This window comes from Octopus bimaculoides, chromosome 1 (genome assembly GCF_046866305.1).
Source record: "Octopus bimaculoides isolate indiv1 chromosome 1, ASM4686630v1, whole genome shotgun sequence".
Classification (NCBI taxonomy): Eukaryota; Metazoa; Mollusca; class Cephalopoda; order Octopoda; family Octopodidae; genus Octopus; species Octopus bimaculoides.
In genome coordinates, this window is record NC_142928.1 from 31,631,574 (window position 1) to 31,641,573 (window position 10,000).

Consider the following 10,000-nt stretch of genomic DNA (forward strand, 5'->3'; position numbering starts at 1 on the left):
ATGGAAGTGACCTAATAAACCGTGGACTAAACAAAGCTTTTCTTGCTTTTCAACAAATTTATGTTCACGACAAAGAATTCTTTGGGGGACCAGCAAAAAAAAAAATCGCCAAGAGGAACTTACTAGGTGCAATCCCATGGTCATTCATGACCGGAGGAGATCTTTATGTACATATGTATATATATATATATATATATATATATATATATATATATATATATATATATATATATATATATATATATATACACATATGTATTCGCCATGAGAAATCGCTAGCCACTATACATTCTTTTTTTTCTCTCCTTGTTTCTTTCTGTGTTCCTTTCTGTGGAAGAGCGTAGGCTCGAAACGTTAAAAACGTTTTCACTTCCCGTGCGTTATACTAACACACCTGTTTGCTGTCTACACCACCTGTCTTCGTCTTTTGTTTTTGTTGTGTGAATTCTCCCTATACACACACACACACACACACACACACACACACACACATATATATATATATATATATACACACATATATATATATATATAGTAACAAATAGAGTGTTAAACACTTATAGCGTTTAAATTAATAGCTTCATTTTTCTTCTGAATACATTTTATATCTATATAAAACGACAGTCTACTCTCTCCTTTGGGATTGGTGAATGAGGATTGAAAATCAATTAAGGCTGTTTATCATGCTTTTTAATCTGAGTAATTTGACGTTTGTAAGTGTACTACGAAGTTTTACAAATATATTATATTATATCATATCATATTATATTATATTATATCACATATATTATACTATATTTTATTATATCACATTATGTCATATTATATTATATTATGTTATATTTTATTAGATTATAATAATCTATGTTCGTGTTGACGAAGCGTGTTCAGGTCCTTTATTAACTGAACTATTTACTACTTGAATTAACATGTAAGTGATTATACTTTGATACCAGGCTTGTGCCCTAATGGTCAGGTTGTTGTTCTGGCGATGGTGTGTTCGATTTCCAGACCGGGCGGCGCGTTGTGTTTTGAGCAAAACACTTGAATTTACGTTGCTCCAGTCCCTGTTTCGACCAGCAGGGAATGTTGGCCTGCTCGCTTAGCCAGCAGGGTGGCGTCATTCGAAGGTTAAATTATGCAAAGTGCATTGTAAAAAGCGATGTGTAACAATATCTATTAGTCGGGTCAGTCACGTGACCACATGACGTTATTCATAACAGCAGATGCACAACAAACAGAAAACTCCGCGTTAGTTATCGTCCAAAAAGTCATTACAATTTCACGCCTTTAACGAAGATATTGTTCGTTATTAGTGGTGTCAACAGCAAAAGGCAGCTAGGAATAATGAGCGAATGTGGAGAAAGTGATGAACTCATACAGATCAATGCACATACATATTTGTAAGCACAAGCACATGGTTTATTATGCTAGACATTTAGTTCATGCTATCCATATATCTAAAACGCGAGCTGTTTTTCCAGAATACCTGCCCAAATTTTGAACTAACGGAAAGATAAGTTATTCGCTGTTTGTTATATAGCATAAAGTTAATAAGCTACAGCGAAATTCATTATCACATATATTCGCATTTATTCGGAAAAACCTTTACTTTTATGAACGTTCTGCCTGGACTGCAGGGTAACTTCTCAAACATTTCAATGATTATTCCCTTGAGGTTCCTAGACAAATACGAAACAGAATACATTTAATAATATCTAAAAGAGAAAGTGAAAATAGAGAAAGCCTCACCTACTCCACCAAATCTCAGGCCTAGTCGGCTTAACCTAAATTAGTTCGTAGTAACCTTAGAGAATGTTCTTGCTAAATCTACCAACCTGACTTCCTACCAACAAGCCAAGTTATGTGTTCTCACCCAATATTTCCTAATCGAAGCTGACATTCAATTGCACTTAAAGTCACGCTCATTTTTGCACATCTTTCACATTATTCGCAACCTTTTCCTTTTAGGCACCACCACCGCCACCGCCTCCCCCTATTCCTCCTTCTTCTTTCCACTAATGCGCAGTCGGTTTTTGGAGTGTGTGTACGTTTATGTAAGTGTACACAAACACACACACACGTGCGTATACGTATAATATCTATGTATGTATTCATATATACATATATACATACACACATACATAGGCACACACACATGCACACGCGCGCGCGCACACATATATAAGCATTTATAGCCAGATATCGGTGTATTATACTTAATGTAAAACTAATATTGCCTCTGTTGCAGATAACGGATACATGCATACATACGTACTTATATATGTATATATATATATATATATATATATATATATATATATATACACATATACATATGCATATATATATATATATATATATATATGTGTGTGTGTGTGTGTGTGTGTGTGTGTGTGTGTGTGTATGTATGTATATATATGTGAGTGTGTGAGTGTGTGTGCGTGTAGTTATGGTATATTCTGTAAAGAACATAATGGAGTACAGTATATGTATATTTATATACATACATGTGTATACATATACATATATAAATATAGAAATATTTATGCACACACACACGCACACATATCATATATATAAGAGCCCCATGGTCATCTCTGTGTAAGTCTACTCCTTGAAGGACATGTGCATATGGATTACATATAGTATGTAATGTGGTTCGAAATAAGGACCGTTATGCACACATATATAGATAATCAAATATGTTATATATGACATGTTTTTATGCATTAAGTGATTAAGTGATTTTAGTTTATATTCCCAGTCATTAACTCAGATGCAAATTATTCGTATACTGCGCATTGGATTATATTTCTGAGGCCCTACATCACTATAAAAACTGTAGCCTGTCTGTTTTTCTACAATTCGATATTCTTCTACTTGGTTCTCTTATGATCTTCATTGATACTTTGGTTTAAAGAAAAAAAATAGCACTTAAATGATTATCATCATAAAATGATTATCATATAAGGAAATGACTCAAACTTCTGACAGTTAAATCCTTTTATATACTCTTTTTTTCTTTTACTTGTTTCAGTCATTTGACTGCGGCCATGCTGGAGAACCGCCTTTAGTCGAGCAAATCGATCCCAATACCTATTCATTGTAAGCCTAGTACTTATTCTATCGGTCTCTTTTGCCGAACCGCTAAGTTACGGGACGTAAACACACCATTCGCCATGATAGATCGCTGACCACAACATTTATATTTTTTTCTCTCCTTGTTTCTTTCTGTGTTTCTTTCCGTTGAAGAGCGTAGGCTCGAAACATTAAAGACTTTCTCTATTCCCGAGTGTTATACTAATACATCCATTTGTTGTTTACACCACCTGTCTTCGTCCGTTGTTTTTTTCGTAAATTCTTCCATATATATATATATATATATATATATATATATATATACGCCTATGTTTTCCAATGCGTCTTTTCCTTGAATTTAAAGAGTCATAGATGTTTATAAAAAAGGAAAATATTGATGGGAACTTTAGAGAATTAACTTTCGCATATTTTATAACTTTTGAACATTTGTGGGAAAATAGAAAACTATAACAGAGGAATACCAAAGTACTCTGATAAGTAAACTGTCCTTTACTTCATTTTTTTTGTTTTAATTATAAATGTTTTAACAATATTAATATGACGGAATAAATCAGACTGGTAACCGAAATTGATAAAGAGGTGAATCAACATTTTAAGTGGAGAGTGTGAGAAAGAGAGCAGGTGATTGCAATGAATGGGAGATGCAAGAGAGAGAGAGAGAGAGAGAGAGAGAGAGAGAGAGAGAGAGAGAGAGAGAACTATGACTCTAATCTAGGACGGTGTTCAAAATAAACAACAACAGCAACAGTCCCATTAAGATATTATATAATTTGGTCTGAAGCAGGCCTGAAGCTGACTTGGAGTAGAGAGAGAATGTCATTGAATAGGGTCACGTATGGCGATGAATGAACTTTGATAGTTCTAGCTGACTGATTGAGTGACCTATCGATTAATCAAAAAATCGATTAATTAATTTCTCATATGTTATCGAATTCGCTTATGTTAAAAGAAGTGAAATAGAACCAATGCCTGTGATTATTATTAACATACCCCCGCCATAAACAACTTATTCTGTTTCAATACTGTTTCACAACAAGGACATTGCTGATTAAATACAAAAATGAAATATATTATAATTTCAATTTTTAATCTTGTTTTTCATCATAGTTTAATTCAGAAGTTCGATTCAAATTTTCGGTTACATATGTAGATATATATGTGCAGCTGTAATTCTAAACAATTTTACCCTCAGGTTAGTAATTGTTATGGATTTTTTCCCCAAAATTGTGTTTTCATTTGTTTACATCTGTGCTCCAGATTATTATTATTTAACAAAAGTCGCAAGGCATTTGTTATCGTGGTAACCTTCTACTTTGGCAATGAACGAAATGTTTATGCCTGCTCTAAATATTGAGGAAAATACATTTAAATTGGAGAACTTTGATTGAAAGAATGGAGGCTCGTGCTCAGTTAAGATTACATATCCCAGGTGAGACTACACGTCACAGGTGATATTCCTTTCCTGCAACAACTGTGCCACTGGCTAATAGACATAGCTGTTGTTAACCGCTGTCTGGCTAGTTTTATTATTACCAAAGACGCTATCATTCTTACTAATAACATTATTTTAACAGCATCCCCGCAATGAATGATGTAGTATCATTCGTGCAGCCTCATAACTCTGAGGCTCTTTTAATTGGTGAAGAAGATCACAATACGAAGGACAACAGCAGAAACACCACTGGCAAGAAATTTATGTAATGAGAGGGTCTGTACACGCATATCATATCGGTTAGAAATAATAACCAAATAAGGCGGTGAGCTGGCAGAAACGTTTGCACGCCGGTCGAAAGGTTTAGCAGTATTTTGTCTGCCGTTACGTTCTGAGTTCAAATTCCGTCGAAGTCGACTTTGTCTTTTATCCTTTTGGAGTCGATTAAATAAGTACCAGTTACGCACTGGGATCGATATAATCGACTTAATCCCTTTGTCTGTCTTTGTTTGTCCTCTCTTGTCACAAACAGGTAAAACCGGGAAATAAAAATAATTCAAAAATGTTCAACAATAAACCTTAACGTTCAACAAATAACAATAAAAATTCCAAACGGTAATCCAACGCTTTCAACAACAACAGCAAAAATGCTTACCAGCAGCGAAAAAAACGCGTCCGACAAAAAATTCGGGAAGCAAGCTTCTTACCACACAGCCACGCCTATAGTAAAATATTTTATGTTTATGAATAAGAATTGGCATAAATTAAAAGTTAACTTTGAATAGAAAAAAAAAAGAATATAAATAAGGGAAGGCGAGAAAAAGTAGAATGATGATAATAGTATCATGAAGTCACTTGACAGAGTGACAAACTTGAAACTTTTCTGGACATTCGTTAATTTTATGGAACCATATCGTATGTAAAGAGTTTTACGCTAAGCTGACAATTACGACATAGTGGGCGGTACATTTTGAGTGTCGGCTACTCAAAACTTTCTGAAGCATCTTATAGTAAGTGTTAGTAATAAATACATTATAAACGGATACATTGGCTGATATATAGAAATATAGGGTTGTATTCAAAATAAATCAAAGCATGTAATGAGCTAACTATAAAATATTTGATATAAATAATCTCTCTTTGTCTCTCTTCCGGTATGAGTGTGTGAATGAATGTGTGTGTGTGTGTGTGTGTGTGTGTGTGTGTGTGTGTGTGGGTGTATGTGTGTGTGTGTGTGTGTGTGTGTGTGTGTGTGTGTATGTGTGTACGTGTGTGTGTTGTTTGCCATTCATATAACACTTCTGTCATTTCAACCTTATGGCTTAGCTAGTCGTTATAATAAGCTAGTTGCAATGACTGCCGAAAATCTTCTGAAAGCGATATCACTGAAATCTATCATAGATTAATATACATTCATATATATATATGTGTGTGTATAAATACATATGTGTGTGTGTGTGTTTGTGTGTGTGTGTGTGTGTATGTGTGTGTTGATAGATTGAATTGTTGTATGCGTGAATACATATTTTCGTACTGTCACTCGTAAAGACAAGACTAATCTTATTAAAGACGAAACTGCTAAACAGCGACGCCTTTATTTTGACAATCTGGGTGAAACATATTTTCATCCAAAAGCTGTCTTGTCAGCTGGTAGGTAGGCAGCAAGAGAACAGGCATGCAGGCACACCGACAAAGTAAGCCGTTCGTCCGACCGGCACCACACCATCAGAAGAACAAGAACAATTCAGTACCCACATTAACGAATCTTACAGTAGTTGTTTACTTATGGAGAAGGGTTCCTTTTTTCTTTTTTCCTTTCGGTTTGCTTCAGGTGAAACCGCAGGCTAAATCATTTTGCGATAAACTCACATTGGCAGGTGCATAGTGAGCTAGACGCTTCTAGCCTACATTCCTGACTCTGTTCATTAGGATTAAAAGACGGACGCCTTTCTTTCGACCACCACCTTACCCGACTACTCCAAGCCTCTTCTCTCTCTCTCTCTCTCTCTCTCATATATGTGTGTGTGTTTTTGTGTGTATGTGTTTGTGTGTGTGTTTGTGTGTGTGTTTGTGTGTGTGTATGTATGTGTAGATGTATATATATATATATATATATATATATATATATATATATATATATGTATATAAAAATACCCCCAAAGTGTAGCTTCGAGCGACATGTGACCCAGCCGTCTACGTGTGACGGGTTGACCCGTAAACCACCTTATAAACGATTTGGCACCGGTACATAGAAAAAAGGAGGACAGGAGGAAATCTATAACTACTACTACTACTACTACTACTACTACTACTACTACTACTACTACTACTGCTACTACTACTACTACTACTACTACTATTACTACTACTATATCAACCGCAATAAAAATAATAATGAAATGTAAATGAAAATACAAAACCTGAAATCTCAACTTACTGTTAAATCGCCTCAAGATATAGTGGCGGCAAGATGGATGCCCTCAAAGAAAATATCAGACAAACGCCAGCTTTTACTTCGAGTAACCAGATGGTGTTACCAAAAGTTGGCTTTAAGCCCAAAAGCAATAGACGTGGCCTGGAATTTTTGAAATAGTGGCAAAAGATAGAGAACAAGAAATATATAATGAGAGGGGCAGAGAGAGGGAGAGAGATGAGAGAGGAAGAGTGAGGATAAAAGAGAGAAAAGTGACAGAGAAAAAGGAAATGAAGGCGAGATATTGTGAGTATAAGTGCGTTTGTTAGTGTGTATGGATGAGATGAGGAGATAGAAGAGAAATAAGAAGGGAACAAAAACAAGAGAAAAACATTTAAAAAATGGACACCACAGAGTAATGGAACTAGAAAGGAAAGTATTATGATCTATCTATCTATCTATCTATCTATCTATCTATCTATCTACGCACAAGCGCACACACATGCATATTTATACATAAGAATACACATTCACATACACATTTATATACACATCTTGTGTATATCTTAATGGGTAAGCTATACAAATACATATCCTCACACATATGTATACACACACACACACACAAACACACATATATATGTCTATAAGTACACACATATATACACATACACATATAACTGTATATACTGAGAGTGAGAATATGAGAAAGAATGAGAAATAAAGACAGACAGACGTTGAGACGGAAGAAAGAAAGATGAAAAGATTGCGTGGGGTTGATGCTGGGAGAGAAGGCTGCGGTGGCGTAAGAGATAGTGGAGAAATAGCTTAAAGCAATGTTCAGAAATTTTGTAAATACGTCTCTTGTTTTTACATTTATTTATTATATTTTATTTCAGTTCAAAACAGTATAAACTATTTGTGAATATAGACACATAAGAGATGTACATAACTAACAAAATAGATAAATAAATAAAATAAAATGAAATAAAAAACAAAACCTAACGAAACCATAATAACAGTAACCACAGTAGCAGAAACGTTGGTTTTATATCTAAGAATACACATTCTCAAATGTTTGTATATAAGTAAGCGGATGTATATGCGTATACACGCATAACACTTACACACACACACTTAGACACACATTTATATATTGTTGCAGTGTAAAGTTTCTAAGATTTATATGCCATCGGGAGAGGTATATCCGACGCTTTGGAGACTTAAACGTTTTTGCTCCCTCCCTGGTGCATGATAAGACAGTGGCTGGTGTGAGAAATGACAGGAAATGACTGAGAGTAAGTTATCGTGCATGCGTGCAACGAAATTGGTCGCAGAGAGAAAAATGTTAGGAAAGAGTTTAAGATTTTTATGGATGGTAAAGTCGAGAAGAATAAGAATGAAACTGGAGGCGAGTGTCGGTGAAACTTAGATGGAATGGTCTGTCCACCTCCATCCACTACAAGCCCACTCGTTACTGCTCTCATCGCCACTCTAACTTCTCTCATCCTTGACATCTATCTGTTATTCTAACCTTTCAATGCTAGACCTATTATGTATAATCGATTGGGACTGTTCTTTTTTTTTTTTTTCAGTTGAGTGTAGTTTATAAATATGTTGGGCACGAAAAACATTTTACTTTTTTTTTTCTCGTGTGGTATCGAGCATATAGTCTACCAACACAACCTTGTCAATATTCAAGGTTTATGAACTCTTACTCTCAGTGATTTTACTAATTTAACAAGCATACATATATAAGCACACACACACACACACACACACACACACACACACACACACACACACACACACACACACACACACACACAAACACACACACACACATGCACACAGAGGTCTGGTGATGCAAATAGGAAAATAGAACTCAAACATGTGTATATATAATATAGTTTTTTTAATCGGCAGAAGTTACATTATGACTCAAGGGCTGAGAGTTTCGTGTATGCAAACATATATATAAGCTTCTATAGTGGATCAAATGTTTCCTGGCAAACAGAATCCAGTATGTTGTGATCGGCGGATTTTTACACGTGGCTAGCGATATGAATTTCATGCGATATCAAATAAAAGAGATTTAGGTGAAACCGTGAACAACAACCCAAGCTGAAGTGCATATATCAACAATAATGTCAAAATAGCCCACAGAATGTGCTTTGGATCCTAAAACATTCCCTGTCTAGTGATCTTTATACAATCATCCTGTTCTCTCTTACATTTGCACGGTTTCGCCTTGAATGTTACTGCTAGTATAGTCCCAATACGCAGATCAAAATAACATGAGAATTGAAACATTTCCAGTTATCGATCACAAACAAAGTAAATAAATGGCACGACTGGTTTTCATTATTGGGAACCCATTAAAATGTTCAAACTTTATTCTCTACAACGCCGCCGTGAGCCGTGATAATTTGTACATTGTGAGAAATATTCCTTCAATACTGTTAAAGCGATTCCGGTATCAAGTTCCTAAAACGTTATCCACAGCTATCTTACTCTGCCATTCATTTCGTACAACAATCGAACTCAAGTAACACAGCAATATTGAAACATTTTTTCCTCTTTTTTGGCGCCAACGACTCCTATCTTAGTCAACGTAATCTCAAAGGAAATCAAAGAAGAATAACATCTCAATACTTTCAGAGTCTATCTGGACAAATTCATCTAAGAAATATCAGACAAGCCACCGACATCGGGCTATATCTCGGCAAACAATTCCCAGCTTAACGGTGCTACGGTATCCTAGAACATGACTTGAAAGACTAGGCAGTGCTCTTAAAGTTAGACATGACACGGGCTAATAATGATTAAAAGCTTATATAAGTTTGTCTATCTATCTATCTATCTATCTATCTATCTATCTATCTATCTATCTATCTATCTATCTATCGATATATATATATATATATATATATATATATATATATATTTACACACATGCATATATACATATACTCTTTTCTCTTTCTCTTTCTCTTTTACTTGTTTCAGTCATTTGACTGTGACCATGCTGGAGCACCGCCTTTAGTCGAGCA